Below are 27,978 nucleotides of genomic sequence, written 5' to 3'. Positions count from 1 at the left end.
TTACTTTTATAAATAGTGCTATGATAAAATTCCTTACCTAGTCCTTTTTATGTGTGACTAGGCAAATAATGTTGAGATTGATTACCACTCTCCAGTCAATAATAAATCGCTATGGGGAAATTGAAGATGTTCGGGAAATACGCACTTGGTGTCTTGGGGCCAGCGGCAGAGTACAGCAACCAAGTTTGCCCACACAGTAATACTGTGCGGGACAGAATCTTTGGCAGAAGAAATTGGCTTCGTCTAGGATGATGTATCTGCTATTTTTGTGTTCTTCTGAGCTCTCAACATGGGAGTTACCATCACAGATGATAAGAGGGTTCGGCCAAGGCACTGCTCACTGTGAAAGTTATGAGCCATTCACCTTATTCCTACCCTATACTTTGGCAGGAGTCAGTCCTGATGGAGCCAGATGGATCTCAAATGACTCTAGAGCACTCTTCGGACCTGGATTGGCTAGAGCAGTTTCTGAGGCCCAGTACCAATCCTGGAACTGATCTGTCAGGCCTGGACTGGGACGGCCACAGGATAAAACAGGTCAGCAGAAGTCAGAGCCAGAAAATCAGTGAGACAGGATGGGTCATAGTCAGAGGAGTAAGAGAGAATTGTGGGGATAGGGGAGAGACAGAGCACAAACAACTCCAGGGCTCCTCTTTGTCTCCCCAAATATGTAATATCAGAATATTCCAGGACTCGGTCCTTGGACTTCTCTCTTCTATCTCTACTCTCTTCCTGGCTGATCTCGTTCAGACACGTGGCTCCTAATACCATCTATACAGAGACAGTTCCCAGTTGTGTATTTCTAGCCTGATCTCCAACCTGAACGCCTGACTCCTATAACCAATTCAAAAGTTGACACCTGGATGTTTAACAGGTATCTCAAGTTTAACTAAACTTCTAATTTTACTCCCCCCCCCCCCCCCCCATTCTGATCTAACCTCAGGTAATAGCAATGCCACCCTTCCAGTTTCAGGCCAAAAACTTGAAGTCATCCTTGACATCTCTCTTTTTCTCACAACCTGTATCCAACTCATAATCAAGTCCTGCTGACTTTATCTTCAAAATATATTCAGCCTCTACTTCCCCCATGAAAAAATGGGATTTAACTCTCTCACCATAACCAACTGAAAAACTGGCTCAAAGATATGAAACAACTATTTTTAGACATTGGACAAGAGGCAGAACAGGACTGTGATCCATGAGAGAAGGGAAACAAATGAGAGGAACCCTCAAGTGTGAAGGAAATTTCCGGATACCTCAGCCTCCATTACAGCACCATTCAATTTTACGGATTGTTTTGGAAAACCCTAACAGAGCCCAGGAATGCTGCTGAACTGAGGAGGCAAATTAGAGTTTGGGGAAGCCAAGTCAACTAAAATTTGTTAGATAAATGCCAAAAAGGAGGGAGCTACATGGAGAAAGAGCTCGGTATAAGGAGTTGAGTCTTTGAATGAACACCGGTCTGTGCATGCACAGGGTGACATTTCATAAGACCAGACCAAAGAAAAGCTGCTGCAGAAAGGCTAATTCCTGGGAGCTATGAGCTGAAAAATTCCTAGGGCTCATTCATGACTGGGAATTATTTAAGTTCTTACCAGCCAGAGTAGAGACACCTTGTTGTGGTAGACTGTGTTTTCCAAAGATGACCCACCATCTCCCATACCACATACTCTTCTATAGTGTGACTTGCTATTCCCACATCAAGAAATAGAGACTTATTTTTTGTCCTTTAATCTGGCAAAGTTTGTGACTGTTCCTACCATTGAACAAGGTGGTGATGCTGTTTTAACTTTGAGGCAAGGTCGGAAAGGATATGTAGGTTCCAGACTCCCATGTCAACTGCCATATTTCTCTCAGCTCATACAGCTCACCATGGCTACATGGTGGGGCTCTTATGATCAGTTGACAGAGGAGGAAGAAGCTAAGTTTGGGTCACAGTTGGGTCACCAGATGGACTGGTGCTGCATTACAGCCAACCCAAGGGCAGCCCTCAAAAACAGTGGTGAGGGGAAATCTTCATCAGAGAGCTTTCATGTACCTGTTACTCTCTTGTAAGAAAAGAGAAACAGCCTGAGGTAAAGAACATACAGATGGTGATGAATAGCTTGGCTGTATTGATCAGGGGCCTGGGAAGGACAAAGCTTGGAAGAAAGGAGCCAGGGAGGTCTGAGGGAGACGCATGTGGATAGGTCTGTGGAAGTAGGCATGAAGTATGAAGTATTTTGCCACATATTAATGGCCACCAGAAAGCAACTGCCAATAAACCCAAATGGAATGACGTAGCCAGTTGATCTCAAATAGTTTCTGTCACTGGCTACCTCTGTGAAAACTCCCAGTTACAAAGGCTAGTCTAGCTACTGCCTCCACAAAAGACCAACCTACCAGGAACAGAAGCTAATATGCAGCCCCCAGGACAACGCCATCCCCCGAGGACATGAGCCAGCCACTTGTGGCAAGTTGATTGCCCTGGAGCTTTTTCATCTTGGAAGAGGAAACCATTCGACTGGCATTGAGACATATTTCATTAACTCAAATGCATATGCATCACTCTTATATTAACTCAAAACAGATCACGGGCTTACACGTAAAATGTAAAGCTATAAAACTTACAGAAAAAAAAAACCAGGAGAAAATGTTTGGTATCTAGAAATAGGCAAAGAGTTTTTCGACTGGACACCAAAAACACCCACAAAGAGAAAATGATTAATTTGACCTCATCAAAATTTAAGACTTTTGTTCTGTGAGAGACGCAATAAAGAGGATTAAAAAACAAACTATAATTTGTAGAAAATACTTGCAAAGCATTTATCTGACAGAGAACTAATATCTAAAAGTACACAAAATATACAAACATATACAAAATATAGAAAAACATATAAAAGTCTTAAAACTCCACAGTTAAAAAAAAAATCCAATTGTATGATGGGCAAAAATATAAACAGACGTTTCACTGAAGAGCTACAGATGGCAAACAAGCACGTGGAAAGATGTTCAATGTCATTAGCCACTAGAGAAATACAAATTAAAGCCACAATGAAATATTACTACATGCTTACTAAAATAAAAACATGGTGACATCAAACGCTGGTGAGGATGTAGAAAAACTGGATCACTCACATATTGCTGGAGGGAATGTGAGATGGTCCGGGTGCACTGGAAAACAGTTTGGCAGTTTTTTAAATAAAACTAAATATATAATTGCCATATGACCCACAAGTCACACTCTTGGCCCCTTATCCCAGAGAAGTTAAGACCTAGGGTTCACACAAACACCTATATGCAAATATGCAAAGAAGCTTTATTCATTACAGCCAAAAAACTGAAAACAGCCCAGATGTCTTTAGTGAATGAATGGTCAAACAAAGGATGGTATATTCATACCATGGAATACTCAGCAATAAAAGGAATGAACTATTGATGGGTGGGACTTGGATGAATCTTCAGGGAACTATGCTGAGTGGGAAAACCAACTCCAAAAACTTGTGTACCGTATGGTTCTGTTTATAAAACATTTTTGAAATGACAGAATTTTAGAAATGGAGAACAGATCAGTGGTTTTCGGGCATTAGGAATGGGGGAATATGGTTATAGAAGGCCAATACAGAGATCTTTGCAGGGATGGAACTGTTCTGTATCTTGACTGCAGTAGTGGATATACTAACCCACGTGTCTGATAAAACTGTGTCAAACCAAGGGTATGTGCACAACCACACACACAAACTAGTGTTATGAAAATTGGGGCCATCTGAGTTCTATCACGTTTGATATCCCAGTTGTGACATTGAGGGATAGTTTTACAAGATGTCCCATCAAGGGAAACTGGGATCTCTGGTTTAATTTTAACAACTGCATGTGTGTTTATAATTATCAAATAAAGATTTAATTTAAAAACAGTATATTCCTGGTTATTCCATATTTGGATTTGCCTTTCCTGCTCATGGAGTCTTGGCCAACACCACAATTTAAAGGCTTACAGAACATTAGATCCACTGACATGGGATCGAGCATGACCTTGCCTTGGACCATGGGCCTCACTTTTCAGCAAAGGGAGTTGTGGGAGTGGGCACACGACCATGGTATCCCCGAGTCCTATCTCATACCCAGAAGGTGCTGGCCTGGTAGAGTGGTGAAGTGGCTGCATAAAGATGCAGCTGAGATACCAGCTTGGAGTTGATATCCTGCAAAGTTGAGGTGTTGTTCCCCAGGAGGTGATCTCATCCTGAGCACAAACCATTATACAGTACTGTGTCTCCAATAGGCAGAATACATAAGTCCAGGAACCAAGAGGAAGACCCATTCACCATCAACTCCAGGGACTTACTTGAGGAATTTGTGCTTCCAGTCCCTGCAGCTTGTGGCTTTGTGGGTCCAGAGGCCCTGGTTCCCAAAGGGAGAGTGCCTCCACTAGGAGGAAGTACATTAGGGGTTCCAGGAAACTTTAAGCCACAGCTGCTGCCTGGTCACTTCAGGCTCCTCATGCCAAGAGACTGGCAGACAGGAAATGATTGCCACATTCGCCAAGGTGTTGACCCTAATCATCAGGATGCTGTGATATACTCTGGGGGAAGGGACGACTGTCTTTGGCACTCACATAACCTACTAGGCTGTCTCCTGATGCTCCCTCTCCTGATTATAAAGGTAAATGGAAAAGTGCATCATTGTTGATCTAGGAAGGGCATGGTGACCCACTGCTCAGATCCCTTAGGGATGAGGGTCTAGGTCATAACACCAGGTAAGCCACTGGGAACAGCAGAGGTGCCAGCCCAGGATGAGGGGACTCTAGGTAGTACAGGAGGGAGATGATGAGGATGGGTTGTGGCCTCAAGACTAGCTGCAGTAGTAGTTCACCCCACTAACCTTCCATAAGTTTCCCAAGGAAACTATAACTATAGTTATAGAGAAATTATTCCCAGATGGAGTGGATTTGAACACCACAGGAGGTGATTTGTAGTGGATGCTGTGAGGTAACATCCAGACCCCCTGCCTCCAGGACTAAGACATGCATCCCCTCAGTATCCATGAGTGTTGCCTATTGATGGCTCATCGCTCTCTCCCTCTCTGGACAATGCTGTCAGCTAGAGGGAGCTTCCTTGGCTTATTTCCGCACCCCTTGCTGGGGGCAGCCCACATCTGAAAGCTGGCCACTGTGCTTCAGTTTGGGAATCTCTATCTAAGAAGCATCTCTGAATTAACTCATTCAAAACCAAACTCTCAGAGTCCTCTCTAAACTGTCCCCTGTTCCCTTTCCCCATTTCAGTAAACACCAATTTTATGGTTCCAGTTGTCCAGTCTAAACCTTGGGAGTTTTCCTTGACTCCTCTTTTTCTGGTTCGCCGGACATCTTAATATACCAACAAACCTTGGTGGCTTTACCTTCATATCCCCAGTTTAACCATTTCTCATATCACCTTTGCTAACTTTCTGGCCCAAATCCCTATAAATTCTCTCCTAACTGGCCTCCCTGCTTCTCTGCTTGCCTCCTCCCATCTATTCCATGCAAGCAGCCAAAGTGATATTATTAAGAGCCAAGTCAGATCATATCACTCTTCTAACAAATTCTTCTGTGGCTTCTCATCACACTTGTACTGCAAGCTAGCATCTTTACAACAGCCTACAAAGCCCTACGTGATCTGGCCCTGCGCCACCTGTGTAACTTTATCTGCTGCCACACTCCTCCAGCCTCTGGCCTCCATTCTGTACCTCAAGCTCGCTGGGAAGGCTCCTGCTACAGGGTCTTGGTATTTGCGTTTTATTCTGCTTGGAATGCAGTTCCCCTAGGTGGCCCATGGCTCGATCCCTCACTTCCTTTGGAGCTGCGCTTCAATATCACCTTGTTTAAGACATGTTTACTGATCACCTTCTAAGTAATAGGAACTCCCCTCTTACCCTGTCACCACCGGCTCTCCCTACCCATCTTGCTTAGCACTTATCAGTTGATTTACTTTTTTTGTTTCTTGTCTGTTTCCCTCCACTAGAAAAATAAGCTGCATGAGGACAGGGACTTTGTCCTTTTTGTTCATTGTACTATGTCTCCAGTTCCTATAACAGGGATTGGTGTGTGGTAAATACTAAAAAAAAAAAATTTTTTTTGTTGGATGAACCAATAAATTTTCAGGCACTTTAGGCTTTCACACTACCCTGCCCCTACTCCAAAGCAGCTACATCCTAAAGTACAGACACACTGAGACCACCACAGAAATACCTCCACCACCCTCACTGACCCAATAAATATCTTAGGGGGGAAAACAACTCTTCAATTGTGAATTCACTCTTCTGAACCATTTTGGTTGCAAAGATTCAAGGAGGAAGGATGGTGGGCGGGGGGAGCGCACCTGGGTGGCTCAGTCCGATAAGCATCCAACTTTTGGTTTTGGCTCAGGTCAATCAGGTCAGCTGTGCTGACAGCTCGGAGCCTGGAGCCTGCTTCATAGTCTGCCTCCCTCTCTCTCTGCCCCTCTGTATTCTCTCTCTCTCAAAAATAAACATTAAAAAAAAAAAGGGAAGAAGGAAGAGACCCAATCCTGCAGAAATAGCATATGGCCTGACACCAGAACCAATCTATCCATTAGGCACAGCATTGAGGGCCCATGATACTTTTAGGGGCCACAGAAATACTATAATTATAATTTGTTAGAACCAGAAGAAAAGTGAGTATAATAATAATAATGAATATAATAATAAACCCAGATTGGATTATATTTATCTTTATACCAATGTAGTCATAAAATAGAATTTTTAATATTTTATTATGGAAGAAGCAACCCAGGAAGCCAAAAGGGACCCATGAGAGTCCTAATGTGGCCCTGCCTGACACAGCTCACCTTAAGGCTCTGGGGAGGACTGAGGGCCAGCGTGACAGGGAGGAGAGGAACATGTTCAGCATGCCTTCTCACTTATTTGTCACCCCCGCTTAGCTTTACAGCCTCATGCTATCAAAGGGGAAACTGAGGCCCTGAAAAGTTAAATGACTAGGATTTGAGCCTAGAGATCGAGCCACCGGTGAACTTCCCACACTACTCGTGGTGCCTGCAAAGCTGCAGGCATAGAGATGCGGTCAGACACCTTCCTCAGATCTGCCCCTGCCTGCCAGAGGCCGTGCCCCACACGGGTCCTGCCCCCTGAGTCACCTCAGCTCCACCCTGCTCTTTGTGAGCCTGGATTCCCTCGTCTGCTTTGTCCCTGGTGCCAAGCCCCTGCCCCACCCCGGCTCCTGATCTTAATCACGAAACTCGGAGAAACAGGGTCAAGTTGTATTGCCCCACCCTGTGACCTGGCAGGTCCGGTTGTCCTCTCCTGCCTGTCAGTCCTTCCAGAGAACAGTAACTTAGTCCTGAAGGAGCAAAGAACAGCCCGGGAGAGACTCATCCTTATTCCTGCTGCAGGCTGTGTGCCAACTCCCCCCTCCTCGTGCCTGTGAAAAGGTCTTCAAACACTCTGAGGGCCTCTCCTCTCTGCACCTGATCCTCCTTAGCACAAGCTTAGGGGTGAGTTCTTTCCTGAGGCCCAAGCAGAAGTTCTCAAATGGAGCCTTCCTGTTATGCTCCCCTCCACCTCTGCCCATATTTGGTGAACCTTCAAATAGGAGTGGCTGGGTTGTAGTTACCATCCAGGAGGAGGGCTAGAACTTGGGAATAGAAGAACCTACTGGAATTCCAGTTGCAGATAATTTGATCTCTCCAGATGTAACTAAAACTTGCTAAACACTAAGAGTGAACAAGAGATTCATCACATGCTTAATACTGAATCTGGAATAGAGTTGCGATGACAAATGTTAGTGATCGTTTATGTCTGCTATGTCTTCCACTCTAATTTGCCTGGTTCTATGGCTGTCGTATTCCTGGTTTGCATCTCATTAATGCATTATGTTTATTGAACACTTGCTATATGTCAATCAATATGTAGGCATTGGAGACACAATGCTGAACAGAAGAAATCTTTGCCTTTGAGGATCTCGTGCTCTGGTGGGGGTTACAGAGAAGTGAACAGTCGGCTACAATACAGTGTGGTCATTGTCCAGCTCCGAATCTCAGTCAGTGGTGTTGGCATTAGGGAACCAAAAACTCAGATGGCAGAGAAGCAATTAGTCTTTAAAAACTGGGTAGTACAGGGGCACCTGGGTGGCTCAGTCCAACTTCAGCTCAGGTCATGATCTCACGGCATGTGGATTTGAGCCCCGGGTCGGACTCTGTGCTGACAGCTCAGGGCCTGGAGCTGCTTCAGATTCTGTGTTTCCCTCTCTCTCTGTCCCTCCCCCACTCAGGCTCTTTCTCTCTCTCTTCTCTCTCTCTCTCTCTCTCTGAAAAATAAATAAACATGAAAATAAAATTTTTAATTGGGTAGAACATATATAAACAAGAAACCAAATCATTGGTAAACAAGATGGACCAGGATGGGTAATAATAGGACCCTGTAACCTAGCATTTGGCCATTTTATAAAGTAAACAGTATAGACCTAATTGTTCCTGGCTATTCCTCCTAAGAGTAAAACCCCTATTAAGGTCCTGGGGATTTAGCCCTATGAGTTTTCTATTTTTAAAAAAAATTTTTTAACATTTATTTATTTTTGAGAGACAGAGAGAGACAGAGCATGAGTAGGGGAAGGGCAGAGAGAGAGGGAGACAAAGAATCTGAAGCAGGCTCCAGGCTCCAAGCTGTCAGCACAGAGTCAAATATGGGGCTCGAACCCACAAATGATAAGATCATGACCTGAGCTGAAGTCAGACACTTAACCAACTGAGCCACCCAGGTGCCCCAGCCCTAAGAGTTTTCTAAATTGATAATAGTTTACTTTTTATCAGGCCTGGTTTTATGAGTAAGTGGAATGGGTTGCCACCCGTGTATGTTCTGAGAGAAATGGGAGGGGGCCTCAGCTGCATACAAATGCCCCCTTATGTCACCATTCCTATAAGTCTATCATTAGAGTTCATCCTTCGGGATGGTTTTAGCCCTCAGAGCCTTTGTGTACAGGCATATGGTCCAGAGAGAGATGAGCCTCTGCTGTCATTGTTTCTTTCGTAGGTTGCTCTTTTCCACATGTTCAAATCCTGTCTGTCATTCAGTCCCAGAACACTTCCTCAATGGTTTTGTTCCAGCCTGGCCTGCCCTTTAAGTTGCTGGTACAAGTCTTTGATCCAGCAGGCATGGCCTTATGTGGCTTCTTGGTTGGATTCTGTGTGTGTGTGTGTGTGTGTGTGTGTGTGTGTGTGTGTAAACTCTTCCTAATTAGTGTCTATCAATTATCAGTGTTTCTATTGCATTATAAACCACACCAAAACTTGGTGACTTAAAATGATTTTTACTCACAACTCTATAATACAGGCTGGGATCAGTTGGGTGGTTCTTTTGCTGGTTGGCTCAATGTGTCTTGTGTAGCTACAGTCATCTGGAAGCTCAGTCGTGATGGGAGGACTCAAGAGGGCTTCATTCACACGTCTCAGACCTCAGCTGGGGAAATTAGAACCACTGGGCACAGGCTGGCGCTTTTCTCCATGTGATGCCTCATTCTTCAGGGCCTCTCCGCATGGTCTCCTCTCTTGCTGGTTATCCTGGGCTTCCCTACAGCATGGCAGCTGTGTTCTAAAAGAGAGCATTCAAGAAGTAGAGCTCCATTGTGCAAGTACTTATCTGCTTGCTTCATGTTTGTTAATATCTCATTGACTGAGAAAGCCACCAGCCGACCCAAGAATCAATGTGGGCTTTAGAAGGGTAATACTAGTGCGAGATGTGGTTTTTGGTGTGCCACCAATGTCTACCACAGTTTATAAACACTGAGAGTAAAGATTGCATCTTTAATTTTTTTAATAATAGCCTGGGGTATACTGGTAGGTGCTAAATGGGTATTTGTTGACTGACAAGCATTGAGTATAGTTAACTGCCAGGTAGGAATGGGAAGTTGCTCCATGAGGAAAGCAGAAGCCTAAAAAGAAAGGTTTTTGAACACCAAACACAAATTCAGGGGTTTTGGTGAATTTAACTAATGCCTCCCCTGTTGATTTCAAGACCAGAAAAATACAAGCAACAAATATCATAAGAAACCAAAGTATACTTAGTTCAGCACTATGTTAAGCTTCATGGAGGATATAGAAGAAAACAGGGCCTTTGAGGTAATTGAAGAAATGAGAAGTAAAAACAGGATAACTTAAATATTACAAGAACCTAATAATGTCCCTAATACACTGTATGGCACATAATAGACACTCAAGAAATGTTCTGGAAAGAAGGAACAAGTTATGGTCAGGAAGGGAAAGATAGGGAAGTCCAGGGTTTGGCAAACCTCCAGGCCAAATCTGGCCCTCCAGCTGTTTTCGTAAATAAGGTTTTATTGAACACTGCCATGGCCTTACTTTTTTTTAACATATTATCCATGATTCCTTTTGCATTATAACAGTGAATTAAGTAATTGCAACAAGGACTGTAAATCCTGCAAGACTTAAATATGTACTAGCTGGCCCTTTACAGAAGTTTACCTACCTAAGGACTCAGTGAATGCTTCCTAGACTCTATAAAACTGATACAGTTTTCCTTGATGGAGGAGAAGGTAGGTGAGTGCTCGGTTAGATGGAAGATAAAATACTTTGTGCTCAAGCCTGCATAGTTCTGGTCCCTGTGAAAAATGTTTTTTGAGGACCACCCCCCGCCCCCCTGCAGGGAAGGATTTGTGTTGATATGTGAGAATCTCAGGACCTGGCCCCTGTTTAGACTGGTTTTCTCCGCCTCTCATTGCCCTGTTTTGCACATCTTCCTCTACATTTTTGACTTGTGGTGAGGCAAAGTATCCAGATATTGAACTTGGACATCAGGGAACCGTTGACAAGGTAGGTACACTTCCCATTTGGATATATATCTGGGTTCACAGGAAGAAAGGGGGCATCTAACTCTAATCCTTGTTCCTCCAGCTTACATGGGCCTCAGAAGGTCATCTTGGTTCCACACTGGATTGAATTTAAATCATCTCCTAGATCTAAATCACACACACATGTGGATACACACAGGTATACACCCCTCTCTGGGCCCTACACCCACATGCTTAAAAATAGCATAGCCTCTCTACAGAGCTCACTTACCCTTAAGCAGTGTTGAAGGCCCATGATATTTTAGGGACCAACAAAAATGGTTTTTGTTTTTTTAATTTTTTTGTTTATTTTTGAGAGAGAGACAGAGTATAGGTGGGGCAGGGGCAGAGAAAGAGAGAGACACAGAATCTGAAGCAGGCTCCAGGCTCTAGGCTCTGAGCTGTCAGCACAGAGCCTGATGTGGGGCTAGAACCACAAACCGTGAGATCATGACCTGCGCCGAAGTAGGAAGCTTACCCAACTAAGCCACCAGGAGCCCTCAAAATGTTTTAATTTTATTTCTTTTAAAACCAGAAGGAAATATATATATAATATCAATGGACATATAATAAGAAAACAGCCTGAATTATGCTAATCTGCATACAATTATATAAAACATAATTTTTTATATTTTTATATGGAGGGAGGGGCCCACAAAGGCAAAAGTACCAAGGGCCAGCCAAAGCCGTACTGCAACCCTCTCTTCCTCAAGGAACATGTTTCAGGGTCCACAAACTTCATGGAGAGAGAATGCTTTGCAAGATCTGAGTGGAGTTCCTCATGACCATGTCCTTTGGCACAGTCCTTGGGAGAATGGAACACAGCCGCCTTTGACCTTTGAGTCAGAATAAAAAACAAAAAGCCTCTCTGGGAAGGAAGCAGAGGCTTGCAGCTAGACAGAGAGGAGGGCTGGTGTTGATTCAATTGGCCCCAGGGCCTGGCGAGGCCAGACTGCCAAGCAGTGCCCCCGCCACCAGTGTGTCCGCTCTCAGCAAAGCAGAGCCCAGCTCAGACCCTTCATAAATAAACATTGCTTCAGGCCCAAGTATGTTGATTTAAGAAAGCTTCACCTTTCCCTGGCAATGCAGATTGTTCTGGGGGAGCAGCACGCCAGCTAAGAGTTCTCCAAGGAGCGAACACAGCCTGGAATTTGCTTTCAAGCTTGGTCAAGCTTTTGGAGCTCTAAGTGCTCCACCTCACAGAAGCCAGGGTTTCCGTTTGTTGATTAACCAGCTGCTTTAATTTTCCTCCGATGCCCCCAAGCCCCTCTGCTTCCCTTTGTTTTTGCCTCACAGCGGTCCTTTATAGAAGAGTGGGGTGACTGAAATTTGCTTTCCTTAGAGCCAGGGCAGCTGGTACCACTTAAAACACAGCTTAACATTTACCCAGACGGTCTTTGTTGATGGTTGAGCTGTGTCCCCCCTGCAAAGATGTGTTGAAGTCCTAGTTCTTCGTACCTCAGCACATGACCCTACCTGGAAATAGGCTCATTGCCGATGAAATCAAGCTATGATGGCGTTGCGCTAATCTGATATGACTGGTTTCATCATGAAAAGGACATTACTGTGTGAAGAGACAGAGACAGAAGACCATCATGGAAAAACAGAAGCAGAGAAAGGCGTTATGCTGTGAGAAGCTAAGGAACAGCAGGGGCCACCAGAAGTGAACGAGACAAGGAAGGATCGTCTCATAGAGGCTTCGGAGGGAGCACGACCCTGCCAGTACCTTGATATCAGCCTTCTAGCCTCTAGAACGGTGGGAGAATAAACTTCTGTGTGTTAAACCACCAGCGTGTGGTACTTTGTTATGGCAGCCCTAGGAAACTAATGCAGTCCACACAGCTAGAGCCTCAAGAATCAACCGACTGACGTATCGTGATCACACCAAGCCCTTCGTCAGTGTAAAAACCTTACTTCTCAAAGTTCTTCTTTCCCCATTATCTCAATTTTGCCTCATGAATACTTTGTGACCCAGGGCAGATTTTATGATCCCTCATTTTACAGATGGCAAAATCTGGAATTCAGAATGTAAATCATTTACCCCAAGTCATACGTTAAGTGTCTCCGTGGCTCAGAAGAAAACAATGAGTAATAGAAATTCAAAGTCAGCCCTCCCTCTGACTAGACTTATAGGACCTTTGGAGAGTTACTTAACTCTGTATCTGAACTTTGGAATTTCAAGTACAGTCACTACATTTGTTTAAGGAGCATTAAAAATTACCTTAAACACGAAAAACAAGAGAAGGTCATAATATCAGAATAAAAGACACATCTTTTAAATTGAATAAATTTAGTTCATTTTTTTTTAACTCACTGCTTTGTCTCCCCCCGCCCCCCCCTGGGAGACAGATAAAAGGATTGGCATTTGGGAACCACTTCTGAAATCTCTCTAGTCTTCATTTTCCTTATCAGAGACTGTTAGATTTCTCTTTGATTCCCTTCTACCGCTTAACATTTTATGATTCTCTGACTCAACCCCAGACCCTTTCTACTAACACATCCGGAAACAGGAACCCCTGGGTCTGTGCGGCGACAGCCAGGATGCCCTGGTCAGAGGAACCTGTTGAAAGAATGTCCAGCTTCTGTCCTGAGACCACAATAGATCCTGTGTTCTGGGAGAGAGCCACCAGGAGTTGTGATGACCTCAGGTAAGCTGTGGGAAGAACTGTCTTCCTTGGAGAAAGTGACCCCTTCATATTTGAGGCAAAACACTTTGGGATTTGATATGCAAATGGAAGCCTACTTTCTCCCAGCGCCTTCTGCCAGCGGGCTGGCTCTGGCTGGCTGAGCTCTCCCCCTCAGCTGGACAGCTTATTGGCCTACCAGGCCGTCACCCCCACAGGTCACCTGTTTGGAAAAGCCAACCTGAAGAATCCCAGGCTGCCACCACAGGCTGCCACTGAGCTAAGCCTGAAGCTTGAACATGCCCCATAGCTAAGGTCAATGATTTTATGATCAGCAATGATAATAATAATCTTCTGCACACAGTTTTTGAAGATTTTTAAAAATCCAATATCTTTTGGGGTGCCTAGGTCACTCAATGGGTTAAGTGTCCACCTCTTGATTTCAACTCAGGTCATGATCTCAAAGTTTGTGGGTTCAAACCCCACAGTGGACTCCGTGCTGACAATTTGGGGCCTGCTTGGGATTATCTCTCTCCCTTTCTCTGCACCCCCCCTCTCAAAAATAACTAAATCAACATTTAAAATCCAATCTCTTCTTAGCATAATATCAGTGCTCAGGGAGATCTCCGTGAAAGAGTTAGGACTGAAAGGGCTCCCCGAAGAGGCAGGTGGTATTTGAGGGGGGAACAGCGGTGGGAAAGATGGGGGTGGTCTGTGCGGGGACTAAAGGACAGTCTGGAGGGCGTAAGGAGCCTTGTTTACAGCTGGGAAAAGCCCTGCCTGAAGGGGGCGCTAAATTCTCACAGGGAGAAGAAACTAGAAGTGTAGAGTTGTCACAGGCTTCTGAGGCAGACAGACTGGGTCAAACCCTAGTGTGGCCACTTGCTAGAGTTATCTGCCACCGCCTGTCCCCCTCACTGTGAGTAAGAGCTCTCCAGGCCGGAAAAGTTACATGATCATGAAGGATAGGGAAGGGCAGGAACGGAATGAGTCTGACAGGTGGAGGTTCTTTTAGAAAGTCCTTCAGGAAAACAAACTACCTCCACCCTCTCAATCTTTTGACCTGTTTGTGTTTGGTCCCTCCTTTTCCCTGAGGGAGAAGTGCCAGGGTAACAAAAATCCAAGGAAATCAACAGGTCTCCAGACAAACTTGACCCCTCTAAGGCCCTTTGACCAAACCACCAACCCAAAGAACGGTCCTTCTTCCCCTTGCTCTCAGGCGGGGCCCACAACAAGGGCCGAGGAAGTGACCTGAAATTCAGCCCTTCCCTTCTTGGAAGGAACTTATCATGTCAGGGAGGAAAGCTTTAAAAATGCACTTCTTTTTCAGTGCAGAAGGAAGAAGGAGTGGGGGGAAGAATTTGCTGTCTGGCAATAGTTTTTAGAATATAGAGGAAAAATTATTTTCTACATTCGGACAATCTGAGTGGAGAGTCTGCAACTTTAGAGAGACCTTTCACTAGAAAATTTAGCCTCTACTTTTATAATTGGAAACCTAGAAGAATTTTTATCATACATGTTGTTGATGTGCTTATTTTTTTTTACTGTTTTATTTGCCCATCATTTCCTGTTGCAACTGCTGAGATCCAGATTTGGTAGTGTGTGAGGAGGTGAGCCATGCCAACCTAGGAACCAGAGGAAGATTGGGACCAAGCACCTAATTAAAATATATATACTTGGTTTCCCATGACTTTCTTTAAATTTGCATTTTTATTATGAAACTAATATATGTACCCTGTCAATTTTGCATTTTTACTATGAAAGTAACTTACGTACCCATTGTAGAGTTTGAAATGAATGTAGGCTCAAAATAAAATAGTTCCCATATGGTCTTGTTCTTCCCATATCTGATCATGGTAATTAATCTTATATACAGTCTCAATAAAAAGCATTTATGCATATGTAACTACGAGATGTATCCTTTTGGAAAAACATAAACACAAATGGAATCATGCTATGCATATTGTTATACATGTTATGCATATTGATATATTGTTTATATGTCTAAAAATCTTCCTTGTAGATTATTCTTTTTTTTTTTTTTTTTAGTTTATTTGCCTATTTTGAAAAGCGGGGGAGGAACAGAGAGAGAGAGGAAGAGAGAGAATCCAAAGCAGGCTCCATGCTGTAGGCACTGAGCCTGACACAGGGCTTGAACCCACAAACCATGAGATCACGACCTGAGCTGGAACCAAGAGTCGGAAGCTCAACCAACTGAGCCACCTCGCTGCCCCTGGAAATTATTCTTTATTGGCAGTATGATCATTTGTCCCATACTGGACAGTCCTGGTTTGCACCTTCTGTGCCAGTATGCTTATCAATAGAATCCTTTCCACTCTCAAGAAAGTATCCTGGTTTGGATAAAGCTTCTGGTCACTCTACGTATCAGGCCACATGGATCTTTTTTGGTTTCCATAAGTTCATGGAATGTCATACCATGGATGCCTGAAATGTAACGAATCACCCATGTGGACACTTATTTCTAGTTTTTTAACAACTAGAAACCATTCAACAGAGAGCCTCCTTGTACACTTATATTTGAATTCCCATGAGGGCACACGTACAGAGTAAGTTCCTAACTGTGAAAATTGCTGGGCCTGAGGATTTATGTCTTTTACATTTTTTTCCTGCAAAAAATACTTTTATTTGCTTTCTATTTGAGGTATTATATTCTGTTGTATAAATATATAACAGTTTTTTTATCCACCTGTTACATTTTGAGCACTCTCTCCAAACACTTCTCCAAGAAGAAGGAACTATAGGCAGAGGGACCACCCAGAGTAGCCCAGACTCTCCCACACCTCTTCACTGAACTTGTCATGGGCCAGGTCACAACCCCCCGCCCTCCAGCAGGTTCTCATCTGGCTCCTCCCCGTCTCCTGCAGCTCCCCAGCCCACTTCCTCCAGGAGGCACTGCCCAGCTCCTCCACTAAGGCTGGGATGGGCCCCTTCTCTACACTCCCCAGTATCCGCTACACTCCGATCACTGCACTCATCACAATGAACTGTAATTTCCTCTTTATTTCCCATCTTCCCACATGAACTCTATGTTAGTTTCTTATTGCTGCTGTAACAAATGACCACAAACTTAGTGACTTAAAACATTACAAATGTATTAGCTGACTGTTCTCGAGGTCAGAAGTCTAAAATAGGTTTCTCGGGGGTAAAAACAAGCTGTGTGTAGGGCTGTGTTCCTTCTGGAGGCTCTAGATAGAAACTATTTTCTTGCTTTATCCAGCATCTAGATACTGCCCTCATTCCTTGGCTCATGGCCCCTTCCATCTTCAAAGGCAGCAATGACCAGTTGTATCTTCCTTGCATCACATCACTCTGACATCAACTCTTCTGCCTCCTTCTTCTCCATTTAAGGATCCTTGTGATCACACTGGACCCAACAGAATAATCCAGGATACTCTCCCTATTTTAAAGTCAGTTGATTAGCAATTCCTTCGGCAACCTTAATTCCTTTGGCCACGTCGCATAGTATATTGACAGCATTCAAGGATTAAGACATGGACATCTTTGGGATCTGTTATTCTGCCTGCCACAGGCTCCAAGCTCTGCGAAGGCAGAAAATGTTTCAGAGTCTCTGTTATATCCCCAGTACCTGGAGCAGGTAAGTATTCAATAACTTTCTCAATTCACTGCTTCCTGCCCTGTGCTATTCTTGCAGGTAAGGAGGGCTGGCCCTAGGGCTCCACAGGAAGGCACTTTGGTGTCTGCTCTTCAAAGTGGGCTAGAAAACCTCATTGTGGTGGCTGAACAATCCTTTTCCAAAAGACAGGGGCCATATCGCAGATGTCATTCAAGGCAGGGACCATGTCTTCTATATGTGTGTTCCTTAGCACAGAGAACCTGGCATACTTTTAGAACTCAGTGTGTGTTTGTTGAGTGGGTCATGGTGGGACAGAAGTCCAGTTGGGGCAGAAGAGCTAGTAGCAAGGTGTCCACTAGGGCAGGTGAGTCAAGGTGAGAGAGGTAGAAGTCATTTGGGGGTCACTCCTGTGTCACTCCTTCAGGTTTCTGATGCTGACAGTGCTGTATCAGTGAGGCCCAAAGAGCTAGTGTGGAGAATCAGATCAGTGAGAAAATCAGCAGCCAGCACACAAGGCAGTGCAACACGGACAGCAAGAGAAGGGGCAGGAGCCGGTTCAAGAACCTGGGTGTGGGTGGAGGTTAAAATTGAGGGAGCACATCAGGAACCTGCAGGGGAGTAGGAGCAAGTTAACCATGAGGCCAGCTTCCTGCTCCACACCCTCGGGTATTCATATCCTTCCTCTGTACAGAGAATCTCAACCTGGCCACACGGCCCTGGACCGTGGATGGTGCCCTTGGCAGGAGAGCAGGAGCAGCAGCAGTGAGGGGACAGTGAGCAGACACAAGCAGGGGACAACGCAATATGCGGCAGTCACAGTAGATACCAAGCTAAATATGACACAGTCACCATCCTTGGGAAATCACAGTTTAGGGCAACAGTCAGGCACTAACCCACTATTATGCAAGGTAGTAGATTAGAATAAAAGGGAACTAAACTGAGAGCTCTTTTAAAAAAAAATGGGGGGGGCCTCATTTATTCTTCCTGGTAATCCATGTGCTGGATGCCCTTTCCTCCATCTTATAGATGAGGAATGTGAGGCTCAGAGAAGGAAGGTACTTTGCCCAGGATCACACAGGTGGTAAGTAGTCGAGCCACGCTACAACTTTCCATTTCTCTTACTCTGTTCTGATTTCTCTTACTCTCTCTGTTTTGCTGTGTTGACGAGCACCAAGCATATAATTCTTATGTTCCTGTACTTTGTACATGTTTCTACTGTAGCTCTATTTTAGCACTAAGCTCTTGGTAGAATAATCACATCTCACTCATGCCAAACAGGACTTGAAACAAGATGGTTATATGTTTCTGAACTTCCTTTCCTACCAAACTGTGAGCTCCTGGAGAGAGGAGCTTCTGTGGTCCCTCCCTTTGCTGCGGTTTTGCTCTTCACGGTTTCAGTTCCCTGGGGTCAATGTGGTCTGGGAGCAGACAATCCTCCTTCTGACATTTCAACAGAAGGTCCATTGTGGCCTGATGCTACATCACTCGCTTCAGTCCACCTCAGGTAGGAATTTTATCATCTCACATCATCACAGGAAGGAAGGGTGAGTACAGTACAATAAGGTATTTAGGGAGACAGAAACCACATTCACATAACTTTCATCTTAGTAGACTGTTATCATTGTTCTATTTTATCATTGGGTAAGTTGTTAATCTCTCATTGTGCCTAATTTATACGTCAAACGTTATCCTAGGTGTGTACTTATAGGAAAATACAGTATTTACAGAGTTTGTTACTATTCACAGTTTCAGGCATCCACTGGGGGTCTTGGAACAAATCCTCCCTGGATAAAAGTGATCTACTGTATATCCTCCTAACCTGTTAGACCTGCACATAGTAGATGTTCAGCAATTGTGAATATGAATGAGTGAAGTTTAATAATCTATGCTGTTATAGTCTGTGGACAAGATAGAGTACAAAGAGGTTCTGGGCTGAAATTGTTGGGACCCTTTTTTTCTTCTCGGTGTTAATATAGTGCCTGGCACATTAAAAGTACTCATAGGCACATCTGTGGCTCAGTTGGTTAAGTGTCCAACTCTTGGATTCAGCTCAGATCATGATCCCAAGGTTGTGGAGTTGAGCCCGCATCAGGCTCTGTGCTGAACATGGAGCCTACTTAAAATTCCCTCTCTCTCTGCCCCTCCTCTCACTCACTCTGTCTCTCTGTCTAAAATTTTTAAAAAGCACTCATAAACATTAGTTGAATAAATGAACAAATGAGTGAATCCTGCATTTACATTCCTGCATTTAAAATCCTAATTCTCATTGTAAGAGTAAAATCCTATCCACTCTGGGACGTTCTAGAGCCAGTAGAGATATTGTGTTACATTCTGGGGACCCTCCCAGCCCAAGGAATTTCACACTGTGTCTACAGAGTACCCTGTCTCCAAAGAGACAACACTTCAGTTCCAAATAGTTGTACCACAGTCATAAACACAACCGCAAAGGAATAGAAACAAACCACTATGAGTGGGACCCGAACTCCTCCCACCCAGTGGAGAGCATTTCTAAAGAAACACAAAGGGGCTTACACCTGCTCCAGACCCTGCCAAAACAATACAAAGTAGGCCCAAGAAACACTGGCAACCAAGTGCAGACCCAGCGGGACCAAACAGGAAGTTTCCTGAAGGAGAAGAGATTCCAGGGATTAATGGTAGCTGGAGGTTGATCTAATTCTACTGTCTTCAAGAAATATGACTGCACAGTCTAATGACTCATACAATTCAGGCACATCCTATAGTTTTAAGCAGAGATGACAATAAGAATAACTACTGACTTTTGCTGAGTGATTACTGAGTACCAGATTCAACACTAAGCACTCTTTAACATGAGCTTACTTACTCTTTATGGCAGCCCTGAGACCTGCTAACACTGGGCAGGGTGGTAACCAAGTCATGGGACCAGCAGGGTAGGTGAGAGAAAAGTTAAAGCAAGCACAGTCCCACAGTTTAGGGCAAGAAGTCCAGACGTCCGCAGGCAAGACCCAGCCCAGGTGTCTGCCAGACCTCCAACTCCTTAAGCTGATGACTCCCAAGACACCAGAGTCATTTGGGAAAGTTTTAAAAGACAGGTTTTTTGTCCCCCTAAGACTGACCAAATCTGAATTTCTTTTTTTTAAATGTTTATTTATTTTTGAGAGAGAAAGAGAGCACAACTGGGGCAGGGGCAGAGAGAGAGAAGGAGACACAAATCCAAAGCAGGGTCCAGACCCCATGCTGTCAGTGCAGAGCCCAATGCAGGGCCTGAACCCACAAACCGTAAGATCATGACCTGAGCCAAAGTCAGATGCTCAACTGACTAAGCCACCCAGGTGTCCCCCAAATCTGAATTTCTAAGAGCAAGGCTTAGAAATCTATATTTTAGCCTATATTTTTAAACATCGATATTTCAAAATCTCTATTTTTAAAAAAGCCACCCTGAATTCACTCTCATTTGTATAGATGTATTCAATACACATAAGGCCTTAAGGAAAGTGCAAATGTTAAAGTAACACAGGACCCTGCATTGGCTTAGTTCCAAACTGCTTTTCTTTAACACCAGCTCTACCGGGTATCCATGGCTCTGAACCCCCAGCATTCTGGCGTTTTTCTGGACTATACTCAGTCTTTGAATCCGAGTCAGTCTGCAACTCCCTAGGATTAACTTCACTCCCTCTAACATTTAGTGCTTCCCCAGGTGCCTAAGCCCTTCCAGTCTTTGCATCCAGCCAAAGCAATGCTGAGCTTCATTAGTGAGGGTGTGGGAAGGGACACTTTGGATCCAGAATACCAACAACCAGAGCATCACATAGTAAGACAAGGGCACTACAAGGTCTGGCCCATCCAAAGGCTTGATATCTACTTTCTGTTAAGAGAGGACTGAATCCCTTATAGTCCTGAGCCCACGGACAAGAGGATACAAGTGAGGAGGAGAATGAGAGGTCTGAGCTTGCAGGTGGAGCCAGGACCATCTCAGCAGGTTCTGAATCCTGTTCATGAGCCTTCCTTCTGCATCAGTAACCATATCCACCAACCCCTGTCCCTGGTCTTTACTACAGGCAAACCCCTCTGCTCATTCTTGGCAACCATCCATGACACACAGACAAAAATAGACCAGCTGGCCTCTGCAAGCACTTTGCCTTCACTGAGGAGAAACAAACACCCATTTGGTTTACTTTCCCTTCAAATGTCCAGGAAGCCTCTTGACAAAAGATACTGGGAAGGTTTAGTAAAGGCCAAGGGTTTAAGTTTTGAAATCTAAACCATTTGACAGGCCCTGTGAAGGTGATGAAAGCCAAGAAACTTATGGTCAAGCTGAAACCCGCCTACTTTAGGTCTCACTAGATGTGGTAAGACATTCATCAAGATTGCTTATGTGCAAAAAAAAAAAAAAAAAAATTCAAGGACAGTGAAGCAACTTTATGCTCCACAGATGAAAGAACTTTCTACTGGAGCCTTTCATCAAGAGGAAGAGTAAGCCTTGTGTGGTGTGAAATCATTTTCATTGGATGTGACTCCAACTCATTATCTATCAGCAATGTCACAGGTGTGAGGTTGGAACAAGATGACCTTAACATATCTTCTTCTAATCCCTAAATATATGACTTTGTGATCATTATAACCATAAACCATGAATTTGCCAATTTTTAATCCTAGGAATACTTGTAGATGTTTTAGTCATTGAGAATCCAAGCAGCCTCAGCTCTGAAAATGTCTGTTAATCAACTTTCCTTTTTAAAATAGTATCTGGGGGTGCCTTGGTGGCTTAGTTGGTTAAGTATCTGACTCTTCATTTCAGCTCATGTCATGATCTTATGGTTCATAAGATCAAGCCTGTGTTGGGCTCTGCGCTGACAGCATGGAGCCTGCTTGGGATTCTCTCTCTCTCCTTTTCTTTCTGCCCCTCCCCCGCCTTGCACACACTGTTTCTCTCTGTCTCGCCAAATAAACAAACATTAAAAAATAAAACAGTATCTGTCTTGTACACATTCTTCCCTCTGTCTGACACACTCTGACCCTAGTTATCTGCATGCCTTGTTCCTTCTTTTCCTTGAAGTATTTGTTCACTTGTCACTTTTGTAGTGAGGCCTTCCTAGACCATCCTACTTACCAGCCTATCCTTTAATTGTAGTGTTTTGACTATTCATATATAGTTTAATTATTGACACAACTGGGTTTAAGTCTACTCTCTTGCTATTTATTTTTAATTTATTCTAGCTGTTCTCTGCTTCTTTTTACCTCCCTTCTTGCTTTTATTTGTATATAGCAAAAAAGTTTTTAATGTTCCATTTTAGATATTTCTCATGGGGTTTTTGTTTTAGTGGTTTCTCTAGAAATTACAATATACATTTCTAACATCACAAGCATATTTTGAAATAATATTATGATATTATATCACTTTGTGTACAAGGAAGGAAACATACAATCATATATTTACTCCCTTTCTGGCTTTCATGCTACTGTTATAATATGTTAATTATTTCTACATGTTATAAGTCATACAAATTGTTAATTTTTGGTTAAAAGTCAATTGTATGGACCCATTGAACTTCTTTTCAATGGCTTGTAATGTTACTTTTTTTTAATTTTTGTGAACATTTATTTATCATTGAGAGATAGAGCATGATCATAGGAGGGGCAGAAGGAGGGGGAGACACAGAATCAGAAGCAGGTTCCAGGCTCTGAGCTGTCAGCACAGAGCCCAATGCAAGGCTCGAACTCACAAACTGTGAGATCATCACCTGAGCTGAAGTTGGACACTCAAACGACTGAGCCACCCACATGCCCCACTATTTGTTTTCTTTATCTTCAAGCTGTCCCCCATTTGGTCAGAGGGAATCCCTTCATGTTATCTCCTGTGTCCTTTCAATATGTTAGTCCTTTGTTACTCATCTTATGCTTCCCTGCCCTTACCCTGAAATCAGCCATTTCTCCAAGAAGTTTGGATTCCTTTTAATAGAAATTGATAATCACAAACCAGGATTTGGATACCCAATGTGCTCCTTCCTTCTGGAGTGTCATGTATTGCTTGTAGGCCCCTGTCCTTTCAATGAATAGAGCTCAGAAATTATAAATATAAATATAAATAATATAAATATAAGCATAAACATAAATATACATACACATGCACATCTGTATCTATTTCCATATCTGTCTCTCAAAAACTATGAGGTGTAACCAATGCCTCCAATTCCAATCCAACATCGCAGGGTTTATCTTCCACATTCCATTCTTGTAACTCCCTTCACTAACAGAGAGAGAATTGGCTTTCATTATTCTTGATATATTACATATTTGCTCAGTCCACCTGTATATAACCAATGTCCTAGCTGCTCTGGGGTCAGTCCTTAAGTCCCACTGACTCCCACCAGTGACATTAGGGCTGACTTTTTGTCCTTTGGCCCCTCTAATCCCTGCTGGCCATGTTGGGGCAAAAACCTAGGTGCTGATGAAGGACTAGTAGCCCTAACATAAAAGCAAAAGAGACGGCTGGATGCATTCAGGAGTGGTGACCGGTAAAGAAGATGCGATGGGAAAATCAGGAACCTTGGATGCTAGGAAGGCCAGAGGATATGCCACATGTTTCATGCAGGATGTAGAAGAAAAATATGTCAGGAGGCGTGCTGCATTGGTTGAAATGGAGGAGTGGGAGCCCTGGAGATCCTGATAAAATCAGAGAATAGGTATGATGGGGATTCAGTTCTCTGGGAAACCCAGTCATTTCCAACTAGCTAGCCAAATGTCTGATTATATCTACACGTGAACTGGGCTGCAGTGATTCCCGTGGAACTTTTACTGTCAAGCGTGTCACATCCGGGAGAATTGCCATTAAACATTTTTCCAAACGGGTTACAGGTGCTTCCCCTCCAGTAAATTAAATCCCTAATAACAGAACTAAAGGAAGCACATGTACACAGACTGAATATAATACTGGCCCCCAATCAAAATTCACCAGGAAGTCAAACTTCAAGGCAAGCCCCCGTCCCGAAATGACCCTTTCATGATCAGATAGCACAGGTATCAAAGAGAAAAGACATAAATGGACCTCTGGCCCGTTCCTGAACCCAGAAGGTCTGAGGTTCTGAGAGACCACCTGGAAATTGGATTGGTTAATATCATTCAATGAGTAAATAAACTAGAGCTGGGCTTTGCAGACCAAGGGGGATTTCTGTAAATAAGAGGGAGAAGGAGTAGAATTCACATGGGCAGAAACTAAATCACGGATCCAGAGCAAGCCACAAACACACCAGAACTGTGTGACAGAACAGTGGGTACATCTGCTCCACTGGAGATGACATAGGTCAGGACTTTGGCAGAGTCCCATCTCCATCCAAAGCCAGGCACTTGGTGCCACTTGGCAGTATCTGTGTTGTCAGTTTCCTCCTTTTTTCCCCATGATGGCTTTTCAAAATCTCCCCTTCAGAAGACGGCCTTGCTGGCTTCAGAAACAGACATCAAGACTATCAGTTATGGACTTCCTTGATCTCTTGCCTCTGCACCTACAAATTATTGCATTAAAATTTTTTAAATTATTTTTTAAAGTAATCACTATACCTTTATTTAAATAATTTCATGACCTTGAGATTAAGAGTTGCATGTTCTAGAGGCACCTGGGTGGCTCAGTGGGTTAAGCATCCAACTTTGGCTCAGGTCATGATCTCACAGTTTGTGAGTTCAAGCCCTGCATCGGGCTCCGTGCTGTCAGCTTGATGCCTGGAGCCTGCTTTGGAGTCTGTCTCTCCCTCTCTGCCCCTCCCCCGTGCACACTCTGTCTCTCTCTGTCTCAAAAATAAATAAGCATTAAAAAAAAAAGTTGCTGCTCTATCGACTGAGCCAGCCAGGTGCCCCCAAATTATTGCATTTATACCTACCCACAACTTCTTTCCTTCCCAATCACAGAAGACATATCCCATCTAAGGCTAATTCTTCAAACTCCACTCCGGCCCCCTTCCCTTCTCCCTCCCCAGAAACATTGTTGCCACAGTCATCACATTCAGCACCTTTCAGGCTTTTCCAAAAGTCATGAACAGGCAAATGTCTGTCCCATCAGAAGCACATGAAATATCAATCCTATACACTTTAGCTATTGCCTTTTCCTTATCTTTTCTTGAATAGTAAAACTTGTTTGTTGTTAAATATCATGTTTCTCTAGTTATAAAAGTAGTACAAGTTCAGTACACAAAACCTTACTGAAAAGAAAGTTTGTAATCCTGCCACTCATCTTTGGGTTTCCATGTATATACCAATGTCTAACACTTCACAGCTGACGCTTTGCTGAGTGCGTTCTGTGTGCCCGGCTCCCGGTGATCCAGCGAGAGACCGATGCACAGTTGTGCATCGAGTCAGCAGCATAGTCACAATTCAGTCTTAGCAAGTCTGGCTCCAGAGCATAAGCTCCTAAATTAGCTCCTTATGCTTCTAATTTACACCCAGATCAGGATCATATATTACAGGTAGAGGGAGCATTTTTCAATATCACAAAATAATTGTTTCAAAAATGTGATTTCTAAGCATAACCAAGATGTTCAGTGTGATGGCTGCCAGTTTGCAGTCAGCTGTCAGCCCACCACACTTGTGTCCTCATCCTCACCACTCAACCACACACACTGACTCCACGAGGGCCAAAGATAACCTCTCTGATTCCAAGTCCAATAGACCCTTGAGAACCCTTCTCTTTATTGACTCCCTAGCAATATTTGAGACCTTACTTCCTTCTGTCATTTAGCCCGTAAACATTTATTGAGCACCAATTATACTCCAAGCACAGTGCCAAGTTTCAGAAACTTCCTTCTCTATTGATTTCCAGGACACAGTCTCCTTTGCTTTCCTCCTCCTTCTCTGACCATGTTTTCTTAGTCTCAAATTTCCTGCTCGCCTGGTCCTCAGCCTCATGTTAGGGTCTTCACCAGGGTCTCTTAGCCCTGGCTGTGCCTTAGAATCACCTGTAACACCTGTCTGGAGATTCTGGGTCAGGGTAGAGCCTAGGCATCAATATTTGAAGAGGCTACATGTCTTCCACTCAATGTTTGCTTTTCCTCCTGTACCCCTCATCCCAGGAAATGGCATACCTCTCCATCCACTTGTTGAAGCTGGAACCCTTGCCTTTTCTTCCTCTTCCAATGAATCACTATGTTGATTCGACCCCCCTTCCACATGTCTCCAACTCCATTGCCATTACTTGCATTTGGCCCATCATCATTTCTTAGCCGGATTATGAAAAATGCCCTCCCAGTTGATCTTGCCTCCAACCTTGCCTCACTCCAGTCTGTTTGTTAATTTGTTGTTCCACAATGAAAGTAGCTTTGATGTTTCTCTCCTGATTATATAAGTAATACATGATCAATATAAAAACAAGACAATCATACCAAAATAAGGAAGAAAGAAATGATCGCCTGAAATCCCACTACCCTGGGATACTGCCATTCCTCTGTTAACTTTTTAATGTTGATCAATCATATGAGAAGAGTCTGAACTGTGTCTCTCCCTGGGATTCAGATGCCTCAGGATGGCCCTGAGGGAGGGATAATTGTAATTAGGAACAAAGAGGGCTCAGAAGGAGTGAATATATAATTGGAAATAAATGGGATAGTATCATAATGCTGCTTTGTTTTGAATAGAAGGCACTTAAAATATTTTTTTCTATACCTTCCCTCCCCTTTCTTTACCTCCTGCACCCCACCCTACCCATTAGTCAATGTTAAGAACTTGATATGTATACCTTCATACCTTTTCTTCATGCTCACATAATCATATATTGTATTTGGCTCCTCACAATAGTGACCCAACTATAGAGGTTTAATTCCTTGAGGGCTTATTCTTATATGCACAAAGCCCAGGGCTCCATAAAGAGATCAGGGAGCCAGCTTCCTTCAAACTGTCTGCCTTGTGATCTTTCACACGGTCATAACTTCAAAGCCATAAAAACATCTGTGATAGTGCCAGCTCTCACATCCCCATTTCAGATAAGGAAAGAAGACTACTCCTCAGCCTCCAGCCCCAGATGTAGCAGTTGATGAGATCCTGATGCCCAGGAAGAACCGTGTTGCCATTTATGAACTCATTTTCAAGAAGGGAGCCCTGGTAGTCAAGAAAGACGTCCACATGCCTAAACCCCTGAGCCAGCAGACAAGAATGTGCCCAGTCTTCACATCATGAAGGCCGTGCAGTCCCTCCAATCATAAGGCCACATAAAGGAACGGTTTGTCTGGAGACATTTCTGCCCGTACCTTACCAGCCAGGGTATCCAGTATCTCTGTGACTGTCTCCACCTGCCTCCTGAAATTGTGCCTGCCACTCTGCCGTCACAGCCGCCCTGAGCCTGGCAGGCCAGGGCCCAAAGGTCTGGAGGGAGAGAGACTGCAAGACTCACACGAGGAGATGCTGACAGAGACACCTGCAGACCAAGGGCTGTGCCCCCTGGTGCCAGCAAGAAAGCTGAGGCCAGCTGGGCCCAGTAAGAGCTGGGTCAGCAACTGAATTCCAGTTTAGACGTAGATTTGGTTGTGGACGTGGTCAGCCACCTCAATAAAGGTGGAAGAGATGGTTTTGTGTTAAGTAAATCTGTAGGCAGGAAGAAAGGAAAGGAAAGGAAGAAAGGAAGGGAGGGAGGGAGGGAGGGAGGGAAGGAAGGAAGGAAGGAAGGAAGGAAGGAAGGAAGGAAGGAAGGAAGGAAGGAAGGAAGGAAAGGAAGGAAAAGGGGAAGACCAATAGCAAGAAAGAGCTTCAGCAAACAGTCCAAAACTCTCATTGTACCTCCTTGGCCACTCCTATCTGCAAGACAGTGCAGGAGAAATGTACATGCACACACACACATGCCCACATACACACTAACACACAAGAGATGTTAGGGTTTTTGTTTTGCTATTAGCAGCACAATTGGATCAGAGGACATATACACTGTTGCATACAGCTCTTCCTACTTAATTACATTTAGTAGAAATCCCTCCAGT

General features: G+C 43.9%; 1 pseudogene; it reads left to right on the top strand.

Moving 5' to 3' along the window:
* The first annotated feature begins 111 nt into the window (after positions 1-111).
* LOC115287112 lies at positions 112-27,557 on the top strand (annotated as a pseudogene).
* The last annotated feature ends 421 nt before the right edge of the window (positions 27,558-27,978 follow it).

The sequence above is a fragment of the Suricata suricatta genome, chromosome 3, assembly GCF_006229205.1.
Source record: "Suricata suricatta isolate VVHF042 chromosome 3, meerkat_22Aug2017_6uvM2_HiC, whole genome shotgun sequence".
NCBI lineage: Eukaryota > Metazoa > Chordata > Mammalia > Carnivora > Herpestidae > Suricata > Suricata suricatta.
This window is presented reverse-complemented; position numbering and strand designations above follow the sequence as displayed.